At 46.0% G+C, this 24821-nt stretch overlaps 1 protein-coding gene across 7 annotated transcripts in view; it reads left to right on the top strand.

Annotated features, from left to right (window-relative positions):
• The window catches only part of KANSL1L (KAT8 regulatory NSL complex subunit 1 like), a 3925143-nt gene extending 3900738 nt beyond the window's left edge, over window positions 1-24405 (top strand). For all 7 annotated transcript variants that reach the window (XM_078680571.1, XM_078680572.1, XM_078680570.1 and 4 more), the window contains one exon: window positions 22184-24405. The gene's annotated coding sequence lies outside the window, so the exon portion shown is untranslated. The remainder of the gene's footprint in view (window positions 1-22183) is intronic.
• Window positions 24406-24821: the final 416 nt, after the last annotated feature.

Below are 24821 nucleotides of genomic sequence, written 5' to 3'. Positions count from 1 at the left end.
CTTCCTCCACGTTGTCGGGAGGTCTCGCCGATCCCAATGGAAGAAAGGACAACACAGCTTTAGTGGAGTGAACTGTAGGTAGTCACAGGGAAGGGAGTGAGGAAACACACGTGCACAACAACAGCTACGATCCACAGTGACGGGGTAGTGAAGGAGGGGTAGTGCAGATGAAACGTCTCTTGTGACTCTACGGAGGTTTACTTTAGCCCACTTGAATCCCGCCCAACCCGAAAGCCTTGATCGTACCTCTGGTAGCCACACTTCCCATGAAGCGTGGCTGGGCGAAGCGCCTTCCGGTTGGCCTCCTGGCTTGTAGGGTTCGCCTCTTCTGGATCCTCCGACCCCGCCGTCCTTCTCTCCGTCCCCTTCTCTGGCCGCCCCCTTCGTCCTCCGATGTTCACTTTTCTCCTCCGGTCTCCCCTCCGCTCTGCTTTCGCCTCCTCCCGTCTGCTCCCGCCTCTCCTCCTCGTTCTCCTCTGATCTCCGCTCTGCTCCGCACTCTTCCTCTTCGCCTCCTCGCCTTCCGTCGCTCTCACCTCCGTCACCTCCGGGTGTATAACACCCCTGTGTGCCTTCTGGGGCTTCCTTTACCTGTGGTCTGGGGGTGTGCCAGTCGACGTAGTCCCAGTCCAGCTCCGCCCAATTAAAGTGACAGGGCTCCCCACTCTCTTCGGGCTCCTTGGCATCAAAGACGTCTGTGTTTCTCCAGGCCCCTGTGTGCTGGTTAGAAAGAGGTGAGACAGGTAAGCCAGGAGGATCCGGGTCCTCCCCGTTACACCCCTCCCCCCTTGGATTCTCCCGATCGGGGAGAGGAAAACGGGAGAGATAGTCAGCACTAGCGTTGTCCTTCCCTTTTCGGTGAAGCACTTGGAAGGAAAAAGGTTGCAGAGAAAGAAACCACCGCATCACCCTGGGATTGTTAAAGACCTTGCGACTCATCCATTGCAGAGGTATATGATCGGTATACAGCGTAAAGGGGTGTCCCTCCAGGTAATACCGTAGTTTGTCTATCGCCCACTTGATGGCGAGGCACTCCTTTTCGATCGTGGGGTACCTCACCTCCCTGGGAAATAGCTTGCGACTGATAAACAGTATTGGGTGTTCTATCCCCTTATCGGATATTTGTGACAAGACAGCCCCTATCCCGAAATCGGAGGCGTCCGTGTGGAGGACGAAGGATTTGGAGAAATCGGGGGAGGAGAGCACTGGACTAGTGGTGATTACTTCCTTGAGTGTTTTGAAGGCCCTCCACATCTCAGGGGTCGGTTTTTTTAGGTCGCTGTTATATGTCTGTTTCTTAAGGGTGTCGGTCAGGGGGGCTGCTATGTCCGAAAAGGAGGGTATGAATCTGCGATAATACCCAATTAACCCCAAGAAGGCCCGCATGTCCCTGATGCTGGTGGGAAAAGGGGTGTCTGCAATGGCCCGGACCTTCTCTATTTGGGGTTCAATGACCCCATGACCCAACACGTACCCCAGGTACTTCACTTTGTGAAAGCCGATCCGTGATTTCTTGGAGTTAATGTGTAACCTGCGTTAGTTAACTGCAGCAGAATGGTTTCCAGATGTCGCAGGTGGGTCTCCCAGTTGGGGCTGAAAACGATTATGTCGTCCAGGTAGGCCGAACTGTATTTCTGGTGTTCCCGGAGTACTTCATTCATTAATCGTTGGAACGTCGCGGGGGCTCCGTGCAAGCCAAAGGGGAGAACCGTGAACTCGTAGAGGCCGTCTGGGGTGGAAAACGCGGTTTTCTTTCGATCTTCTTCACGCAGAGGCACCTGCCAGTACCCTTTAGTGAGGTCGAGGGTGCTGGTATACTGGGCCTCCCCTAGTTTCTCGATCAATTCGCCTATTCTTGGGATGGGATATGCGTCGAACGGCGAGGACCATTCGCTTCTGGATGGTCGTATCACTCCAAGTTTGAGCATTTCCGTCACCTCTCGGCTTATGGCTTCTCTTTTTGCGGCAGGGATTCGATACGGTCGTTGTTTCACGACGGTACCACTAGGCGTCTCGATTCGATGTTCTGCCAATGTCGTCGAGCCGGGCATATCAGAAAAGATGGATGCGTAGCGATTCAGGACTCTCTGTAGTCCTTCCTGTTGTCCTTGGTATAATTCCTCGTTGATTACGAGACTGTCTATCGTGCTCTTGCTTTTGTTTTCCTTGGGGGTTATGGAATAGGCCGAGAGGGGAGTGCTTCCCAGCCACTTTTTTAGACGATTGATGTGGAAAATTTGTGTTTTCCTTCCGGTCATTCGTAGCCGGTAGGTGGTTTTGCCGATGGTTTCTATGACCTGGTAGGGGCCCTGCCACTCTGTGTAAAACCTCTTCGTGGTTGATGGTAATAACACCAAGGCCCAGTCGTTCACATCCAGTCTCCTCCACTTCTTCCCCTTGTCGTAGTGGGTTCTTTGTTTCGTCTGGCTTTTTTCCAGTTGCGAGTATGCCAATTCACGTATCTTCCCCAACTGGTTCTTGAGATTCTGGCTGTATTCCAGTAGGGTTTTCGTGTCTCGGGAGGGTTCTGCCTCCCAGTAGTCTTTTGTCATCGCTAGGAGACTTCGGGGTTGTCTTCCATATAGCATTTCGAATGATGAGCAGCCAAGGCTGCTCTGGGTCTGGCCTCTAATGACGTACAGGGCCAGGGGTAGTAACATGTCCCAGTCTGTTCTATTGGCTGTGAGCATTTTCTTTAAAATGCTCTTGAGTGTACCGTTGTAGCGTTCCACGAGACCGTCGGTCTGTGGGTGATAGATCGAGGTCCGGATTTGGTGGAGGTCTAAGAGGAGGCACACTTCCTTCATCACGCGGGACATAAAGGGTGTCCCTTGGTCAGTAAGGACTTCTTTGGGGAAGCCTACTCGGGAGAATAGTTCCATAAACTTTTCAGCGATGTTCTTGGAGGTGGGGGTTTTCAAGGGAAAGGCTTCGGGAAACCTGGTGGCGTAATCCACAATATCCAGGGCATATTGGTTTCCCCTCCGCGTCTTCGGGAGGGGTCCGATGAGGTCCATCGCCACCCTCTCAAACGGGGTCCCAATGATAGGCAAGGGTTGCAATGGGACAGCCGGAGGTCTATGTACGTTCTTTCGTTGACACACATCGCAGGTCTGGCAGTGTTTCTTGATGTCCTGATATACTCCCGGCCAATAAAAATTCCTCAGAATGTTCTGGGTGGTCTTTTCGCTACCAGTGTGACCTGCGAGGAGGTGGGTGTGGGCATAGAACATCACCTGGTCCTACAGGAACAAGGAGTTGTGGGGGATCTTCTTGCTTCCCTTGTCTGTAAAGGAGCTCATCTTGTATCACAAAACGTGGGTACCTGGGGCTTGGGTTATCCTGGTCGGAATGGGCCTGTTCCCATGCGTTGAGTAAAGTGGAGTCGTTGGCTTGGGCAAACCTGAAGCTACGGTCCCCCTCCCATGGGTCAGGGGCTGTGAGCACCGTTGCGGGGCCGGGACTCCCTTTGTTCAGGGTTTTGGAGAAGAGGTCTAGGAAGTGGGGATTATCAGTCCCTATAATCAACTCTTCAGGGAGGTTATTCAGTATCCCCACCTTAACCACCATGGCTCGCCCCCCTTCTAGTTCCAAGGGGATATATGCTACTGGATAGCTCTTTATATCGTCGTGAACACACTTGATATAAACGAGGGCTTCTGGCATTACCTGGGAGACACGCACAAACCATCCCTGTATCACCGACTGTTTGCACCCTGAGTCCAACAGAGCCTTGACCATCCTCCCGTTCACCTGGACACTCACGTAGTAAGCCCCTCCTAGTTCCGCCGAGTACATAACGGTCCGGGGTAGGTACCCGACCTCCATAGGCTCTTCCTGGGTCCTCTTCAGGGGGCACAACCGGGCGATGTGGCCCCAGGCGCCACAGTCGAAGCATTGAGGGCCTCTGAACGGAGGCCCCTCGGGATTCGGGAGCCTAGGACCAGGCAAACCTGGGGGTGGTCGTGGTTTGCGTTCAATCTTGATTGTCGCTCTGCTGCCTCTCTCGGGCTCCATAGGGTGCAAGCGGGGTTGAGCCTGCGCGAACGTAGAGGCCATTTCCATGGCCTGACCTGTGGTCAAGTTGGAGTGCTGCCGTAACCACCTCTGTGTCCCGAAGGGCAGCGCCTCGAGGTATTGCTCGAGGTAGATTCTGTCCATTATCTCTGCTTTGGTGCTCTGAGCGGGGTTTAGCCATTTGTCGGCCGCAGATTTCAACCGGAAGAATAATGTATTTGGGTTTTCTCCTGGGGTCCCTCTCTCTTTCCGGAATCGGACGCGGTATGCTTCCTCGTCAAGTCCCAAGTGATCCAGGATGATGGTTTTTATTTTCCCATACGGAGTCTGTCAGTCGCCGTTGGCTACCTGGTAGGCAGCCTGGGCTTCGCCTGTTAACAGGAGGGCGAGAAAGAAAGGCCATTTCTCCAAGGGCCAGCCACAGGCCAGAGCAACCCTCTCGAAATTGACGAGGAAGGCGTCTGGGTCTTCCCCCACCGTATACTTCTGTAGTGAGATACCTGAGGGTGTGGATACAGGGTGCCTCACTTCCCGGACTGTGTGGCCTGTCGGATCAATGGTTATTGGTTGTATTCCTTCTAACCGCTTTACCACCGTCTCTCGGAAGGTGTTACGGTCTGCCTGAGCTGTGGCTAACTGTTGTTCTACAGCCCAGCCCAACTGTTCCTGCCCCTTGACCAGTCTCTGGAGTAGTTCTTCCATCTTTGGTTCCCAGATGGTTACCGGTATGCCCGCATTCTCCACCACTTGTGGCGCTTCGGGTTCGCCCCTACTCAACGGGGTCGGTGTAAGCGCGGCCGCTTGCCCCTCAAATAGACTTACGGACACAGGCACTCTAGGTAGCGCAGGCTTTATTAATTTGAATGTTCTTTTCCTATGAAATGTCTTTCGGTAGAAGGGCAGGGGGCTTTCGATCTCCTCAGTCTGTCTTTGCTGGCGCTTCTCCACGGCGGTCCGACGGTCGTCCCGAGGTCTTCTGGGAGTTGTGGTCCGTGTCTCTTCCTCCACGTTGTCGGGAGGTCTCGCCGATCCCAATGGAAGAAAGGACAACACAGCTTTAGTGGAGTGAACTGTAGGTAGTCACAGGGAAGGGAGTGAGGAAACACACGTGCACAACAACAGCTACGATCCACAGTGACGGGGTAGTGAAGGAGGGGTAGTGCAGATGAAACGTCTCTTGTGACTCTACGGAGGTTTAGCCCACTTGAATCCCGCCCAACCCGAAAGCCTTGATCGTACCTCTGGTAGCCACACTTCTCATGAAGCGTGGCTGGGCGTAGCGCCTTCCGGTTGGCCTCCTGGCTTGTAGGGTTCGCCTCTTCTGGATCCTCCGACCCCGCCGTCCTTCTCTCCGTCCCCTTCTCTGGCCGCCGCCTCCGTCCTCCGATGTTCTCTTTTCTCCTCCGGTCTCCCCTCCGCTCTGCTTTCGCCTCCTCCCGTCTGCTCCCGCCTCTCCTCCTCGTTCTCCACTGATCTCCGCTCTGCTCCACACTCTTCCTCTTCGCCTCCTCGCCTTCCGTCGCTCTCACCTCCGTCACCTCCGGGTGTATAACACCCCTGTGTGCCTTCTGGGGCTTCCTTTACCTGTGGTCTGGGGGTGTGCCAGTCGACGTAGTCCCGGTCCAGCTCCGCCCAATTAAAGTAACAGGGCTCCCCACTCTGTTATGTTATGTTACAGGCATTTATCGTGCGCACAGCTGCTCCAGCAAAGGAGCGTCCTGGCGCAAAACAAGGTGAAACACAACACCGCTAAAAGCAGAAACAGAAAAAAGAACAACTGAGGGGCAGAGTTAAAATAAGAAAGTTTTGATAGCCTTACGGAACTGCAGAAGGTCCTCCAACAAACGAATCTCAACCGGAAGAGAGTTCCAGATAGCCGCCAAGGAGCTCTCTTCGGGCTCCTTGGCATCGAAGACGTCTGTGTTTCTCCAGGCCCCTGTGTGCTGGTTAGAAAGAGGTGAGACAGGTAAGCCAGGAGGATCCGGGTCCTCCCCGTTACAGCCCCCTAGAGACTTTTCACAGAAAAACCGTCAATGTTATACTATGGAGGAAAATAGTGTTATCGGTTTTGAGGTAAGTATTTGGTAGTGGGAGTTGAGGTTCTGGGGGTACTGTGCTAAGTTTAGCCCAAATGTTTCTGCCAATATTAGTGCGTTGAAGATTTAGCTAAAAAAAACAAGTGTGGCCAGTATGTGGGTCACTTACTACAGAGGAAGCTGGGAGAGGCATAGAAGATTATCAGTACTCAGTCGCGGCTCCTCCTGTAAGGCGCAGGAGCGTCGCCACACTGCTTTGAGAGCAGTGAAGAGGAAAAATACAATGATGATAACTGAACGTTATTTAATTTTTTCGTTCCTAGGTGAAGGAGCAGAGCAGGGGCCAGGAGGAGGAGTGGTTTTCACTCCCAAAGTGCTCATGACTGTTTGGCCGGCCCTCCCTCTTGGGCCGGCCAAATAGTCATGCACTCTTTGCATCTCCCCCACCAGGCTGTAATGCACCGCCTAGTGAGGAACATACATAGGCTCCTTGTCCCCATCTGAGTGCTAAACCACGGCGCTCAGACCAATTGGCTTAAGGGAACCAATCATAATGCTGCATTACAGCGTTGTGATTGGCTTAGGAGATCCCTGGTGCTTCCAGAGACAGAGGAGAGGTGGAGGCTGCAATGCTACTACAGGTAAATGTTCTTTCTTTTTTTATAAATGTTCTACCACCCCTCCACTCCCCCCACACACACACTGCCGTTCCCTATCAGCCACCACTGTAAGTACTACATCTGCTATGGGTAGCTTAGATGTAAAATGCTAAATGTGGTTCACTGCGCACGTCAGAGGTTAGGGACGAGGTGTAGTCCTATAGCAGGTGCAAGATACAAAACAAGTTACCACTGCATTTACTTCATGTACTGTAAATGATACTATGAAAAGACATTCTGTTGAAGGGTTTTAGGGAGGATTTAGGATATCTATCTTTTCTATTCTTCTAATCATTTCAGATAATTTGTCTAAGGTATAGCATATGAAATTCATTCCAATTAGAAACCATTGGTGCAGTTATTGTCTGCCCAAGGAGTTCTTAGGTGTGAGCCACAGATTGCAAAATATATCATTTTATTACCACAATATAGTTTGAAAGAGTAACATGTTGCTTGTTGGGATAATGTGGTGACAAATTATTTGTCAAGGAATAGTGTGCTGCTGCAGATGAGGATGTAGAATTGGTAGAAGTAGGTGACTGAGGGTGGACCTAGAGAGGTGACTCATGGTCAAGTTGTTTGTCAGTTCTCTTTGGGTCTGGAGAAATGAGAGGATCTTTTCTCAAGTTGGTCTCAGTAAGTGTGTCCAATCACCTTTCCGAGGGCCATGGGCACGAAGGGGTTACTAAGCCCAACCAAGGTGGTTGAGATATTTGACTCCTGATCTCTCGGGGCTCGATCTACTATGGATTTCGAGCAAAGGGCCAAGTACGCCTTCTCACTTGATTCAAAGGGCACACAGTTTGAATAATCAATCTACAGTTGTTTACTTGCTTTATAAAAACAAAAGATGTATTTTATTTCTAACTCTATACGTGCAAAGGTATGCAACATGCAGATGCAACAACACAATTCCCCTTGAGGTCGGGGCTCTAGTAGTTGTCAGGCAAATCGCTGTCCCACCCTTCTTCGTGTAATGGGTTTGGGGTAATTCCCCATTCAATGGTGGCTGCATCCAGGGAATGCAGACTATTAGGCCACACTCAATACCTGACGCCTCAGGATTTTAGTCAAAAGTGTCTATCGTGCTGTAGCATCATTAATAGTGAGTCCCCCAGCCCCACTGGCATAATTCATGTATTACCTGCTCTCATAGCATGGAGGAGTTAAGTGGAGCAGAGGGTGCCCTCAGAGTGAGTACTCGCAAATCCTGCTTAGTTCGAAGAAGTCAGGCTGCTCGCAGCTCAAGCAGGAATGCCCAGCGGCGCATGCTCTCTTTCCTGAGTTGCTCTGCTGAAGTCTTTCTCAGTTGTCATGGCAGCTCCTGAAGATGCGGTAAGTTGGCTTTAGCCAGCGGGGGAGGAGGAAAACGCTTTCTACGCTCCTGACTAGAGCCCAGTGAGGGTGCGATGTTTTCCACAGTGTCTTCAGCAGCCCTTCAGTCAGTCAGGTACAGTTCCCTTGCAATGTGGGTTCAACCCACGAAATGTAGCCACAGTTTCTCCTTCAGGTAATGAACCGGGGGGCATATTTACAAGGACGGAGTTAAAATTATCTCCGCTTTAGCAGCAGAAAACTGCTGCTAAAGCGGCGTTAATGGGCTTGATAATAGGCTCTTGAGAATTCCAGAGAATTCCAATAGAAGCCCATGTTCGGGTGTAAACTTGGGCTTCTATTGGAATTCTCAAGGGCCTATTATCAAGCCTATTATCACCGCTTTAGCGGCAGTCTCCTGGGAGAACCAGTACCGCCATGCTGCATTGACCCAGTGTGCAAGAGGCGGCCACCATTAAAGTTACCACTGCTCAATCGCTGGGACCAATGACCTTCTTGGCATGGGCGTGTTGCCCAAGTTAAAGATTGGGGGGCATATATACAATATACAATATATGCCCCCCAATCTTTAACTTGGGCATCGCGCCCATGCCAAGATGGTCATTGGTCCCAGCGATTGAGCAGTGGTAACTTTACCGGTAGCCGCCTCTGGCACACTGGGTCAATGCAGCATGGTGGTACTGGTTCGCCCAGTCCCACATGGTACTTTGCTCTTGTCTCCAGCAGCCTGCTCCTGGCATACAGGGTTTTCAGAGCCAACAGCACTTGGGTAATAACCCGATTGGTGCATATTCTCATATCTGGCAACGGGAATCCTCTCACAGGGCTCCGCACTGGACCTCGCTCCCTCCAACACTTTCCTTTTCCACACAGGGCCTACTAGTTTTGGCAAGCAAGCAAGCCTTGCCTCCGGTTCCAGGGCAGGTGATCTTGGTGTTCTGAGTGATGTCAGCCAGCAGAGAGACTAGCAGGCCTTTGCCCCAAGTCCTGGGCATAGGCAAAAGCCTTGCAGAACTTCCCTTCTCACACTGCCTATCTGGCTACTTGGTAGATGACAAATGGTAGGGTCTCAACCTCCCTTCTTATATTCCATTTCCAGACGCCAAAATGTAATTTAGGGTCCAAATCTTTGACGTTTTATGTCGAAGTTCTGCTTCTTTTGAAATGGACACTTCTTTTCTTCTTGTCTCATGAAAGACTCTCTGTCACGGTATTCAGACAAAATATGGAGTCAGTAATATTGACTGACACAATTATCGAGTTAGAAATATTGTGACAGAAATATAATTCGGTACGTTTACAGACAATGGTCACAATACTGAATTAAATTACAAACATCCATTGTGTAGTGTGCAACAACATATCACCTGTATCAATGTTGAATTTTGAGTTTTTTCTTTTTTGCAAAACTTTCAAAAAGGTTAAAAAAATATTTGAAATAGACAGGTATAAATAAAAATACTGGGTCAAACTCAATAAGTTTGTGTTTCTCCTACAATTGAAATAGGTTTTTGGAAACTAGTTGGGTGTAGGCACATATCAGTGTTTTCTGATATGTAGCCTTGTGGCCTGAAGTACATGTAGGAATTTATCACTATCCATGCATGTCGCCATTTGACCAGGATATTTTTGTCTTCCAAAAGCGACATTTTCTTTGGTGTGGCATTTCTTGTCCATCTTTCTGTCCCATGCTCCTTGAATACCTATTTCGGCTAACTCTTTTCCCAGATGTGCGCCCCAAGAATGTAATTGCTTTTGCTCCAACTATGCCTTGATTTCTGGCCAACATAAGTTACTCACTGATCCACCTTCTGAGGCACAAAGCTTCCAGCATAGTTTTACGGAGGTATTCATTCTTTGATATTTCTGGTTTTGAAGTCAAAATTTTAAACAGACATGGGCAGAAGATACTGCTTTAGGGAGGCAGAAAACTGCCTTGTACACCTTGGTCTGTAGCTCGTTCAGTATATCTATTTCCTTGCCACACCATACATCCAAACCGTATGTCAAGAAGGGTAGCTTCTATGCTGCCATCACTTTCATTAAATGGCTATGAGAAAGGCAGCTCAATTTCTTTTTTAGAAGTAAGCAAATATTAATGATTGAACTTTAGCTCTCATTGACTTTTGTTGGTCAGTTAATGACATGTGATGCCCCATGTTTATTCACAAATACTTGTAAGACCGTATCGATTCTACTTGTCTGCCTTTTACATACCATTTGTAGTTGCTGAAGTGTGTGTCCACTAGGCGTACCACTTTTGTTTTCCTCATGTTCAGCTCCAGCCCTTGCAGTTCGATGTAATTTGTCAGGGCGTTAATGACTCTTTGCAGGCTCAAAACCACAATACCATCTGCATATTGCAGGCATATAATAACTTGTCTGCCAGTATGGGTGGACGGTCCTTGACTGTTTATGTCGGCCATATACAAATTAAATAAGCTCAGTGCCAACCGGCAGCCTTGTTTCAGGTCATGTTTGATGCTGATCTTAGCTGACACTCTGCTCCCATCTCCAAGTTTCACCTGGGCCCAAGTGTCGCTATTTAATGCTATAATGGTGTCAAGTAATTTTGGTGGTAGTCCCCATGCTTTCAATTTTGCCCAGAGTCGATCTTGTGGTACTCTATTGAATACTGATTTTAAATCTATAAAGCATGCGAAAAACCAAGATTTTCTTCTCATGGCTTCTTAGTTAACATTGCCAAGACTGTCAAGTTTGATATTGTTCCCATGCCGGGCCTGAATCTTGTTTGGAATTTTGGAATCACGCTTTTCTCCTCCAGCCATGACTGCAGCTGTGCTAGGTTGCAGGATGCATATAATTTTGCTTACACGTCAATCGGGGCTATCAACCTATAGTTTTCCAGCTTGGTGCAGGCTTCAGTTTTTATATATTGGTTGGAATATATTCCCTTTCCAAGAATTTGGTGTCTTATTTTGACTGTAGATGTAATTGAAGAGAGGTGTAAAATACTCAATAGCCTGGAGCTTGCTTGACTTTTGCATTAGGGAAACCATTCGGCCCGGCTGCTCCCTCTGCCTTTAATTTTTTTTAATATTCCTTTTACAGTTAGTGCTATGGGTCCTTGTGCGGTTGAGTCAAGTGAATCCCCTTCAGATTCCTCACTTTCCCGCGGTTGAATGCAAGATGTTACTACCCTGTCATTCTCTCTAGTATTTCTGCCATTTAGTCCTTTGGGTGTACTGAATTTGTGCTTGTTTAAGGTTTGAATTTTCCGGTAATTAAACTACCTGCACCATCGTCTCCGGGGTGATCTTCCTATTTTGGGGAATAGTATACATTTTGTAAAGATATGATTTCCAGGTTACTTCACTTATTCCTGCGTTTTGATACAGTATCTGTTCTTTTGTTAGACTTTATTATACACCAAAATTCCTTACTATTTACAGTTTGATAGCCCAGTGTAGTTTTCCACAGAGGTCTGCTTTATGCTCTTGTTTTGCCACCCTGCATTCTTTTCCGTATTTCTTACTCATTGCCGTGATTTTACTTTTATCGATTTTTTTTTATCCTTTTCTTGTTGCTGCTTCCCGGGTTCTCACCTCTTTTCCTTTTATTTGTGCGCAGATTTTTAATGTACCATGATTGATTCCTTGCTTGTTGTCTGCCAACGTTTCTCTGTTTTGCCGGCTTTACTGGAAAGCTTTTTATTAGAGTATTTCCTAGATTACCCATGCGTTCATGATATGTTCCTCACTCGGGGTCCCTGTGTTATTTACATGCTCATTGAAAGCGGTAATGTTTTGTTTTGTGTTAATTCTGCGCCATTTTAGTCGTATAAAGTTGTAACTTACTGGTATTTCTGTTAAGTCCTTTGCTTTGCTTGTCTGGTGCAGTTGGAATTTAATGTTCAACACTTGGGGTAGATGATCACTCTACGAGTTTTAGAGGACTTTTGGAGGAATTCACTGTGTGGAGAAGGTCTTCACTAACAAAGGTGTAGTCTATAGTTGATTGCCTCACACCACTCAGAAACGTAATCGCTGCTGGTCTATCTCCCTTTGAATTACTGTTCAAAATTGTCAGGACTTTTGCTTCCAGCTCCTGTTGCAGTTTTACTGCTTCTTGCTCGCTTTGATTTTGCCTCATGTTTGAATTACTCCTTAAAAAATGTATGTTAAAATCCCCTGAAACAAGCCATTGACAACGCTTGCGCAAGGTTTGCAGCAATTTTATCGAGTTTACCAGGCTTATCGATCTTTCTTTCTTCCATTTTTTATCCAGGTGAATGTATACATTTATGATGGTTAACTGCCCAATCCTTGTTAGTGTACTAGTTACATTCAAGTTTCAAGACTTGCAGCCAGTTCTCCCCTACGTCCAGTTCTTCTGAGATCCAATTATATTTTGAGCTGATACATATTGAAATGCCCCCTAGGACGACCAAAGTTGGAAAACATTTCTGCTAGTATATGGTGCTCTTCATAGCCTGCTATAAGTCTTGATGTTAAATTCCATGGGGCAGATTTACAGCCCCTTACGCCGCTGGTACGTCACTTTTTGTGTCGTACCAGCTGGTACGTCACTTTTTGTGTCGTACCAGTGGTGCATTTTACTGCTCCATATTTAAAAGGACAGGAAAAGCCACCCTGCAAGACTTTTCCTGTCCTTGTAAATATGGCCCCTTTGCAAGCAGCAGTTTGGGTGAAAGGGGTGTTCCATGGGTGTTGCTGTGGGTGTTCCCACGTAACACCCATGGAACCAGTCACATTTCCAGATTTACGAGGAATCGTAAATCTGGAAATGGGTGTGAATGCTATGCCTCCCCAGTGGAGGTGTAGGAAGGCAGAACAAGGAGAAATTTATTTATTTCTCCCCGTTTTCTTTTCCTCTTTCTATACGTGCTGCATTCTGCAGCACACATAGAAAGAGTAAATCACCTCTAATGATTGCTTATGTACATGAAGGGTTCCCTCCTGCACATAAACAATCAATGAAACAATTACGTTTTTCAACTTCTAGGTGTGCTAATACAGCACACATAGAAGTTGAAAAACGGCATTTCAGATTATTTTTGTGCAGGAAGGGAACCCTTCCTGAACAAAAACAATCTCCCCATGATGCAGGCATCCTTGCACCAGGTGCAAGGATGCGTGTGCCGGTGCATGGCATCAGTTTGTGCACCATCGCAGGGGAAAGCACAGAGTTGCAACATATTGTTATAAATATGTTTCATCCTGGTGTTTTGTAAGTAACTCAGTGCAGCGCAGCCAAATGGCTTGCGTTCCGCACTGAGTCACTTTCTTGTAAATCTGCCCCCATGTTTCTTGCATATTAGGTCAAAACTTTGATGGAAGGTCAAAGTCTCATTATCTTGGCACATTTCTCCAAATCTGTGGATATTCCATGAACAGATCTTAATGAACTCCATTGTATGTTATCTACGTTGGGCCACTGATGATTCACCTATTTTATGCTCCAGAATTACATCAGGTCTACTGTATTGCTAGGGCCATGGGCACCCATGTCCAGTCCTGGTTGTCTTCTGTCAGTTGTTTAGATTGTATCTTGCTTCGCCAGTGTTCCTTCTAGTTTTGAATCAAATTTGTCCATGCTTTGGGAGAGGCGCTTCTTGCTCCCTTCAGAAATGATTTTGGACCCTTGTCAGTGGCCTGACGACGTTTTGGTGACACTATTTTTGTTGCAGAGGATACGGATATTTAGGAAGCTTGTGGCGCAATAAAGTTATTCCTCATGCTTCAAAATAATTTCTAGTTGCATAGATCAGATCAACCATTTCATTGGAGATCCAAGTTGTTAATGTTGATTCTGCCTGGAGCCTATTTTCAAATTCCTGAAATTCCACTTCTAGGAGATCAACTTATGTTATTTCACTAAATTCAGTAATCTCTTTAAATAATCTTAGCAGGTTCGCTCTATTTAATGTTTCATGTCTCCCTTTAGTTGAATATAATGGCATAAATATCAGTTTTGGGCTGTTTTCCTCTGTTATTTTCAGGGAATTTTCCTTGTTGGAGAATTTTAAATTCACCATGTTATCTTCGAAGACTTGTCTTTTTGGGCCTGTATTATCCTGCGTAGCCTGTTCTTGGGTTGAGCTATTGAACTTTCCGTGTCTCATGAAGCAACTCTCTACGTTCTGTCTTTTTCTTGTCAATGCAAGTTCTGTCTTTGGCGTTTCTTTGGGGTTTAATCTGCAAATGCGACCAAGCCCTTGTATAATTACTTTTAATGAATTCCGTTTGCCAAGATCTTTATTTATTTGATATCCTTTCGTCTTTGTTTTCAAAGTTACTTCCGCTTTGTCTGTGTTAATTTCCCAGTGTGCTGTTTGGGCAGGAACTTGATTTTGGCATTGATTTCTTGTGTCTTCCTCTTGATCTGTTTTTGTGTATGTTTTTGCTCTGGTTTTAATGCTAGAGGTTCCGTCTTTGGTTCCCTTTGTTGTGTGAGTTTTTAAAATTTATTTGGGTGGCTCGTTTTTGTCTTGACTGTGCGTTGCTGTTTTTTTGATCATTGGTATGTACCTTACTTTGTAGAAATTAGTTTGAGATGGGTGAAAGATCTAGTGCCTTTGACCCTGGGCTGACCATGTCATCTACTGATTCGTTACGATGTTGGGTGGAAAGCTGCCACCCGACTCAGAATCAGGACCAACCAACTCGTGGTCGGCGGTTCCGCCCAATCGATTACGATGCGACTGAACACTGTTCGGTCAGAATCCCATTGTTTCCTATGAAAGCTCGTGTTCTGCCCGACAACCGGCCATAACACAAGCTCCTATGGGGAAATGGGGTGTTTGCAGAAAGCCCTTCACTCTGTTGCAGGCACCCCACAGTGCAGAGTTTTACAGGGGCTCCCTTAGGTACCCCCTTGGCCATCAGTTTCTGACAGCCTATTTGGGTCAACTGGCTGACTTGGAAAGGGTGTTGAAAAATAACATTGTAATTGCGAGGTCAGAAACGCTGTCTATCGAGGTGCGCAGTGCAGTTCTGACTGACACGAACACTCCGAGAATCAGTCGGGATCAATTGGGAATGACTGCACCATTTACTTTCTGACTGCAAACATCGTAATCGGTCTGGCAGACTGTAAACCGAACGACCGAGTCGGTCGGAAGGGTTCTGACACGGTCGAGGAGATTCCGACTGTCGGGAGGAGGCTTTCTGCTCGAAATCGTAATCGGCCCCTAAATTGTAAAATGTGTGTGTTGTTTAATTTTTATATTAAATTAAATTGATTCTCTTTTTTAATATTTTATGTTTTTTGGTATTATTATGTTATTAATCTGAGTTTATATTTTTATGTATATATTTGTATATATATATGTATGTGTGTTTACATTTTTAAAAGGAAGTTTATTTGTTGTATTTGTTAAAATATACATTCAATTATATTTTTTTATAAATTAAAGTTAGTATTTAATTAGTTTATTTTAAATATTTTAAATTATATATATTTTAAAATAGACTTTTAATACAACTATTTTATTGCAAATTATATTTATTTTTTCCAATATTTTTGTACTTACCTTTTTAACTATAGGAAGTCGATATTTTTGTATTCTATATTTTTCCCTCACGCATTGTATTCAACCAGTGTGCTATTCCCAGACACACACACACTGCCAGCACACACACTTACTATGTGGACGCTGCACAACACTTCATCCTTCATGTATTGTACTTCACACAAGCATCAATACACCCAGCACATGCTGTCATTACGCAAGCCCTGCACAGCTTCACATCTCTTGTGTCATATTTCTTATAGGCATACATACACCCAATACAGGCACTAACCATTCACATACTGTACAGTACTGCTCTATCCCTAGACATTACTCTTCTCAGGCACACATACAACCAGTGCAGAGTCACTACTTCAGCGCTGAGCAGCACTCCACATCTACCCGATATATGCTATGGGTTGAGTTAAGCACACAGCAACGGAACTTTAAAAAAGTGAGGGAGCCAATAGGCCTCACTCCAGTGACTCAAGCTAAAAAAGATCTGTTCAATACTACTAATCACTACATGGTATGCTGCTGCCACCGTGTTCATGCTGCTTCACTCCTGATGAAAGTGGTAGACTGCCACCACTATGAGGACAGCGCTTGGTGTGTCCTTCCCAGTCAAAAAAGACCACATTCCGTGAGACAGCCCTATGTCATGGCACACACGCATGATTTGTGTTTGCCTGTGACCAACAATCAGCATTAGGGATCCAGACAACAGTACAGTTGGGCCTTTAGGGCGGGGTACTAGCCTCTTACCATGCAGGGGGCTTTGCCATCCCAACAAAGAAGATAGTTAATACGACCATTGAAGAACACTTTGATACAAGTATGACACAATGTTACAAGAGGGAAAAGTAAGTGGCCGAGGATTGATAAATCAATTGATGATGCAGTTAAACATTGTGGGCCTCATTTATGAGGTTTTGCCGTAGAGCAGCGCTGCAGGCCTACTTGTTGCGATGCCCTATGGCAAAAGAAAAGGACAGGAATGCGCCGTATCTATCAGATACTGCGCCTTCCTGGCCTTTTCCCCAGCGCCACCGCACAATGTGTCAACGAAGGCACCTTGCACCATGGTGCAAGGTGCCTGCGTTGCGGGATGATTATTTTTGTGTAGGAAGGGAAACCTTCCTGCACGAAAACAATCACAAGAGGCTTTTTCCTCTTTCTATGTGTGCTTCACAATGCAGCACACATAGAAAAAGGAAAAACTAGGAGAAATAAAGATATTTCTCCTTGTTGTGCCTTCCTTACGTCTCCCTTGTGGAGGCGTATGTTTTTGGCGCTCCCTCAGATTTACAATTTCTCATAAATCTGTGATAGTGTCAAAAAGGCATGGATGTTGCTGAGAACGCCCCCAACAACACCCATTGCACGCCCCTTTAACACAGAAAACTGCGTTAAAAGGAATGTTATTTACAAGGCAGCATTAAGCCAAAAAAAGTGTCTTGTGTTGCCTCGTTAATATGGAGTAGGCTCCTGCGCCACGGAATGTCACAAACAGTGACGTTCTGGCGGCGCAAGGGGCCTCATGAGGCCCTGTATTTCTTGTACCAGTAGAGCTAAGAATATGTGGAGCTCAATTTTGGTGTTTTGGAATGAATTGATTAGGTAAGACATACAGGTTTGCAGTGGTGATTTTGGATTCGTTGTCTAAATGTGTTGAATTGAAGTATGTGTCTAGAGTATCAACGGTTGATGTTGTTTGCTTTTTGGCAGAGACAGTGCTGCACAGTTGTTAATGTTTTGGTGGTGGAGAATTTGCAGCTGGCTGTAAGGAATGGGTTGCCTTGGGAGAAGGAGATTGCGAAATGTGTGTGGGCATTCCGGACTACTCCTTATACCATAACTGGAAGCACACCATTTAAGTTAGAGAGGAGTAGATTTGCGGGGCAAATTTTGGTTGTGTCATATTTACTGTGCAATTGAGGTGGAGAAAGGTTTGGAAAATTAAGTTTTTTATCAGCAAAGGTACAAAAAGTGATACAACAGGAAGAGTGTAAAAAGAAATTTGAGTTGCATAGTGGTGTTGAGTTACCAGACCTGCATGAGGTGTACAGGTCAGTAAGCATATCCCGCAAATAAACGTGATACTGGTTGCTCGCTAGCTCGGGCTGCACTGTTGTTGCATCTTTATTCTTGCATCCCCTACGTCACGATCTGTACCATTCCGACCGGACGAGCAGGGGTCAAATCACCAAAATCCCTCCGGACTGTTGCCACATTGGTTGAGCCCACCAACCTGAACATAACATTATTCCTTTAGCCAGAAGAAAAAACAACAGTGGAAAAGCAAGAAAAACAGCAGGTCATCCATTGACATGAGAGGTAGAGAGAGAGAGAGAGAAAATAGAGAGAAAGAAAACATTAGAATCACTTCACACAGTTTAATGCAGTATAAAGTCATTTAAGCGAGAGGATATTGCCGGATGGGGCTGAAGATGGTATCTCTCCATTCCTTGCCGACTGAATGCTCTCTCTGCTTCACTCGGCAGGACAGCAGGTGGCACAGTACTAGGACTGGATTGCATGGCAGACGGATGGAGTCCTACTCCATTGGACAGTGAGGGAACCACTCCTGACAGTTCAGGTGAAACTGGACTCTCAGTGGGCAACAGTTCTTCCATCGGTCCTCCGCAGGTGTGGCTACGTCCCACAAGGTCTCTGATTCTTTTCCCAACTCGCTCGCAGGGACCTGGAATTTCCTAAAGAATGACATGTTCCTCGTGATGGTCTCTCCAGTTCTCTGAGGAGTAACCATAGTTCCTTTCCTTGCTTGCATCTTCCAAAGCTGGTGCTCAAAAGGTAATGTGAACTTCCCTTGGAACTGTCTGTTCTTGCCCAACACCAGATCACCTACTTGGATTGCACTTCGTCTCACCCGCCAAGTCTAAGACATGTGCTTGTTGCGTATTTGGCGTTTCCACAACTTCTCATTGACCTCATGTTGCATAGCAGACATGTTCTCCACAGAGGAAATTACCTCGCCCATGGTGCGATTTATGCATAGAGCTAGGGATACTCTCTCAGGAAAGCATAGAGAGCACAATCCACATTCTGGCTGTTGGCAACTGCAATTCGGAGCACTTTGTTTAGGGTGAGCATGAATCGCTCAGCCTCCACATTTGATTGAGGCCATCTCAGTGTGATTTTCCAGTGAGTAACACCCCTGGATTGTAGATATTTAATAAAACCCAAAATCATTCATAATTTTATCCATACACCAAGTACCCTATAAATAAAGAAAAAACTTTGGGTAGTCCTGTCGGTATTTAAAACAAAAATCTCTCTTCTGGATCCCTGTTGTCCTTCTTGACTTAATTTAAGAACTCCCATTCCATCTATGGTTGAGTTCACCCTGGTGGTATGATCCTACCCGGGGGTGGATAGGCACCCATGATGAAGCAAGTCACGATAAGATAGGTGAGTGAAGCGTCTAATCCAATATCTTTAGATATTTAAGAGATTGAAAGAAAATATCTTCATGTATAGTAGTATCATATTTTCTTCTAGGTTCTAATCTTTTGACATTATCAGTTGCTATTGTGAAGGACTATTGTAGCTGGGAGAGTGAAACTGATTTCTCTGTCTTTCGCTCTCTATATTGTGATATAAAAAACCTCTGCATCCATAGCATGTCTTGGGTTGCGCAGTAGTCTTGGTGCAGACCTTTTTCTTGTCCTGGTTTCAGATGGTCACAGCATTGATCGCTCTGTTTTAACCTGAGGTTGTAGTGCCGATTCCATGTGAGCTGCTCGCACCTTGCACGGTTCTTTTGATCTGCCTATGGTCAGCATGTCCACTATAGGGATTACCGGTACTTACAGAATGGTCTCCGGGAGTTTTGATGAGGAACAACCCTGAATAAATTGAGCTTGGATCTCATCATTTTTATCAGGCAGTGTGCACGTGCTAACTAGCTCCCTCGGATGTGCAAAGAAGCTGCCAACAGATTCCTCCAGTAGCTGTCTGGCCTGACGCAGCAAGAACCATTTGTAATCAGGATTGGCAATGGGCTCGAAATAGGCAGTTAACGCCTTTTTAAGAATGACATATGAATAGGGTGGCCCGCTTTGGCAACCGATTTTCCCTGTTTATGTATTGCTGGGCCTGCCAAATGTAAGAGCATAGGGCGTCGTCGATCGAGATCGATGGCCGCGAAGTAGGTCTCCTGCCGCCCCACCCATTCTTTCCATCTAGCAGTGTGCACAGGCAGGGGACCATGAATTAGGAAAGGCTCCTCCAGCGGTATCACGGACATGGCGGCAGCGATAAATATAAATAAAGTCCACCTTCCTCCTCTTGTTTCCACAGAGTCGAATTATACGCACCCCCATTGAGTGTGACGGGAGACTGTCATATATGGATGACCAGCGGGGGATCTCGCCACTGTGGGATGAAAAAAAGTGCAGAGGGGGACTGGTGCCTCAGCCAGAGTTCTCACCCATCTGGGTAGCAGGAGGCACTGGGAAGACGGATGTCCCTCAGGACGTAATGCTAGAGTGGCAGACTGAGCAGACACACCGAGGACCACCAGAAACCTTTTTCAGGCTTGAGTGTGACAGCATTGTGGGTAGAGGAAATGTGGGACTGGTGATGAAAAATGAGGAACCACACCAGGAAACTTGCAGTCAGGGCCAAATATGGCCTTTAGCAGCAGCCACGGGGTGGTCCCGCCTCCTGGCAGAGCCAAACAGACTCTGCCGACGTCACAGGGCCAGCAAGCAGGCTGTAATCTTTGGGCCACCAGCAGGAGGGAGAAACTGTGCATGAGCAATGCAGCGCAAGGGCGTGTAGTTCGAGTTCACCGGGACGCGCACTCCCAGCGGTTGTATGACGTTACAACGCATTCCGTTGCAACGCATGCCTTTACCACCCATGCGTTACAACACGAATGCTATTTCCACGCATTACCTTTACCACGAATATTCCTTTACCGCGCATATCTTTACAACGATTTTCGTTGTAAATTTATGCATGGTAATGGCATACTCTTGTTAAAGGTTATACCCTTCCCCTGTACTCCTGCGCGACCCCTCAGCCCCCAATCCATTTTAGAATTACCCCTGCCCGGAAACCTTAATCCCTATATATATTTGTTTTAAACTAAAATTCCCCTTACCTTTCTACGTTGTCTCCTCTGCTTGATCTTCCGAGCTGACGTCGCACGTCGTAAAGAGGCAGCGGAAGTGTCTTTCCGTTTCCTCTAACAACGCTGATTGCCTCCACTTTCTTGACGGATACAGGTGCAATGTTTTGGGGGGGAGACCACCCCAAGCCTCCTTTTTTTTGCACGCTTTTTATCTGAAAGAAACAGGTTAGTGTTAGATTCCTTACCTTAGAATATCCCCAGGTGTCAGACTGGATCCGGAAAGTTTTTGTCAGCAGTACCCCTGCGCGTCCGTAGGCGTTATCTGCAGCTCTGCGTCCGTCGGTGGCGTCGTGATCGCCGGGATGACGTCGTCAGAGTACTTAGACGCCACTAACTACTGTTTCTTACAGATACATCGTTTCGGAAGGTAAGTAACTTGTGCTTTTGGGGGGGTGAGGGGAAACGCCCCAAGCCTCCTTTTTCGAATTTTAGCCTTTAACACACATGCCTTTACTATGTATCTCGTAGAAAAGGTATGCGTGGTAAAGTCTATTTGTGGTAACCACTCATGCGTTGTAATGCATGTGTGGTTAAGGTTTGCGTGGAAACGGCCGCGTTGTAGTGGCCGTTCCCCCCCCCATATGACACTCTTCCGAGACGCCGCACCAGGCACATGGCCCTCCTGCAGTGCGGCCCTGCGGAACTGGAGCATCCAACGCCTTGGGCACCGAGGCAGTGAGCAGAGCCTCAGGATGACACAGCAGACTCGAAGCGAGTCAAGACTGCCACTCGTCGCCAAGTTGTAGCGTTACCAGACCTGCATGAGGTGTACAGGCCGCTAAGCATGTCCCGCAAATAAACTGAGCCCACAACGTGATACTGGTTGCTTGCTAGCTCGAACTCTACTGACGACGCATATTTATTCTTACATCCCCCGCGTCACGGTCTGTGCCATTATGACCAGACGACTCGAGCAATGGGTCGAATCACCAACACCCCTCAACCACGTTGGTTGAGCCCACCACCGTGAACATAACGAGTGGTAGATTGTGTGGAAAAGCCAGGTTTTGTCAGTACGCTGAAATCCACATGGATAAGATCCCTGTAGGATAGGGAAGTTTGGAAAAATTATGTGGTAGTTGCAGGAGTACATTGATGGGGCAAGGAGAGGGGTATAAAATGCTCTGTTTAATTAAGAACTTACTTACAATTGTGGTGTCGATACGTTCTTCATGATGTTATTTTCTTGGAAATTTTTTATCCCCCGATGGAATAATAATGCTCAAAGTTTAAATATATAACAGGCACCGAACTGTAATACCAGGCAAGTAGTGCTATTTTACCCCCATTTTAACCATCAAGGTATAATAACCTGAACATTAATAACAATCCAGTGTTGCCATTTAGTATGCTGATATACAATTGACTATGTATGTATTTACAATACATGACAAATTCAGTTACTGTTTCTGAGAAGTTTTTATTTTAGTGCTGTACCACCACTAGTTGTTTATGGTTTTCCTACCTGCTTTTTTTCCAGGAATCACCAAATCCAGAGATCTAGCAGCTGAATTCTCTTGCCAGCCTTAGAACACATTTTATTCCATCATTCCATTCTTCTGGATAAGTTTCAGTAGATTTAGTTATCTGAAATGCTACAGCTATGCGGATAAAAACAACATTGCCTCAATGTGCAGATATGCAACCTTCCTTTATAATTTGAATTGTGGCAGAGGAATTTGTCGCAAAATATTTTATAACCATAAATACCTGGTTAATTAGAGTCATACTTCTTTTGTACAGTTGCAGATTTAGAACATTTAGGAAGCCAAGTGGAAAAGGTAGCATTGATTGGATGAAAAATTCCTTTTTGCAATAGGAGCTTGATTGAGTATTCCATACCATGCCAGTCAGCATGCATAAATTCTCTGAACTTTTCAGCTCGTGCCCTTTTAAACTAAGGGGCAGATTTACAAGCCCCTTACGTGACTTTTGCGCCACAGTTGTGTCACTTTTGTGACGCGGCCACTGCATAAACGTTGCGGCCCATTTACAACGTGATGCATCTAGGGAGATGTGTCACGTTGTAAAGCCCTGCTTCACATTATACTCGCGCCAGGTATAATGTGTGCAGGGGGGCGTTCCCGTGCAAAAAGCCATGTAGACCTGACCCCGTGAAATCTACAAGATTTCACTGTGTCACTCTACGCCTTCACTGAGTCAAAATCCCTACGCCTGCTCAGACGAGGCGTAAGGAATGACGCAGGACTTTTTGAATGGGACTCACCCATCTATTGTGGCGCATGGCTGGAGTTGCGTCACCTTCATGAGCAACTCCAGCAATGCGTCACTTTAGCGCCAACAGATGCGTCAAAATTTCTGATGCATCTGTTAATCCCTGCACCATGGAGCACTGTAATGTAAATTACAGCCCATCCGTAGTGGTGCAAGGACATTCGGCACTGACGCAAGGAAACTGACTCATCTATGCAGATGCGTTCGTTTCTTGTAAATCTACCCCAAAGCACCCCTAGGGCATATTTAGGACTTTTGTGGTGCAGGGAAGCTCAGCAAATCACCTTTCTGCGCTGCCCAACAGGGAAAGGTCAGGAATGCACCATATTTATCCAATGTGGCGCATTCCTATCCTTTTACCTTGCGTTTGTGCCGTTTTGGCAGCCCACCGCCAACGCAATCACCCTTGCACTATGGTGCAAGAGTACCTGTGTTGTAGGTAGGATTGTTTTGTGCAGGAATGGGCACCTTCTTGCACAAAAACAATCCTGAGAGGCTTTGTCCTCTTTCTATGTGTGGTACATTCTGGAGCACACATAGAAAGAAGACAAAACAAGGAGAAATAAAGATGTATCTCCTTGTTGCGCCTCCCCTGTGAAGGCGTAAGATGTTAGCGCAGTTCCAGGTTTACAAGTCCTTGCAAATCTGGGACTAAGTCAAAATCCATGGGAGTTGCACAGGAACACCCACAAAAACGCCAATGAAACACCTACTCGGAGCTGAGTGGTGCAATGCAGCAATTTGCACTGCGTTGTGATACTCCAGATTTATGATGCCACTCAGAACCACACAAAGTGGCTTTACATGGCTTCATATATCTGACTTAGAGGTTTGCATCATGCATGTACCACATTGTGTGGTGCAACCACGACACAAGCCTCCCATAAATATGCCCCTTAGCCTTTGCCTATGTTACAATGAAAAGTGTGTGAGAGTAGTCCTACTATCAATAAAGACCAGAAAAGATAGTAAATTTTATGGTACCCCTAAAACCAAAATTGCTAATATTATTCTTTTTACATTGGATATTACAGCATGCAAGTGTCAGATTTACCTATCTTAAGAAGGTATGCAGTTGTAAAAGGGTGTTTTGGGGTGAAAAAAATGTTACTTTAAATCCGATGGAATTGCATATTAAAAGTAATTGTAAAGTGGTATCTAGTAGTGGGAGCACCTAAGAGAGTGAAGAGACAGCTAACCACTAAGATAGTAGGTCGATGACCGTGGAACACTATGATGAGATTCTGTTTGACATCACAAGTTTTAAGACCTAACTATTGACTCTTATTTAGCACCGATTTAAGGTTGCACTGACAACATGAGAAAAATTGTGTGGAACTAACAAGTGCCATGTATCTTTTAAAACAATTAATGAAAGACAAGTTTTGTAGAAAAGAATATATTTTAAAAGGCATGTATATACGTGAAAAGTTGTTCTTTTATATTAAAATTATTTCCATAAATGCTTTTAAGTATTTTTTTGTTGAAAATATTTTATTGAGTACCCTATGACCCTAATTACGAGTACCCCGATGTGTTATGCAATAATTGTTGAACACAGTCAAAACTGATTTCACTTGTGTCAGAATAGTCTGGGTATGATAATGAGCACCAATTACAAAATTCCCAGTTCAGATGAGCAATAACATGTTTTCCTTGGCAAAATCTGCAGGTCCTCGTATTTACCAAGGCTGTTCCTGCCCTGCAAAGTTTTACTGGGGGAAATTCAAAGGGTGCAAACTGGTAACTGCCCTTCTTGTAATTCCAACATGTGCGCACAAAGGCACATATTATCAAGGACCGGTGTTAAAATTATCGCCGTTATAAAATGGCGATAATGGGCTTGATAATACGCCCTTGTTAATTCCCATAGAAGCACATGT

Source organism: Lissotriton helveticus, chromosome 3_1 (genome assembly GCF_964261635.1).
Source record: "Lissotriton helveticus chromosome 3_1, aLisHel1.1, whole genome shotgun sequence".
NCBI lineage: Eukaryota > Metazoa > Chordata > Amphibia > Caudata > Salamandridae > Lissotriton > Lissotriton helveticus.
This window is presented reverse-complemented; position numbering and strand designations above follow the sequence as displayed.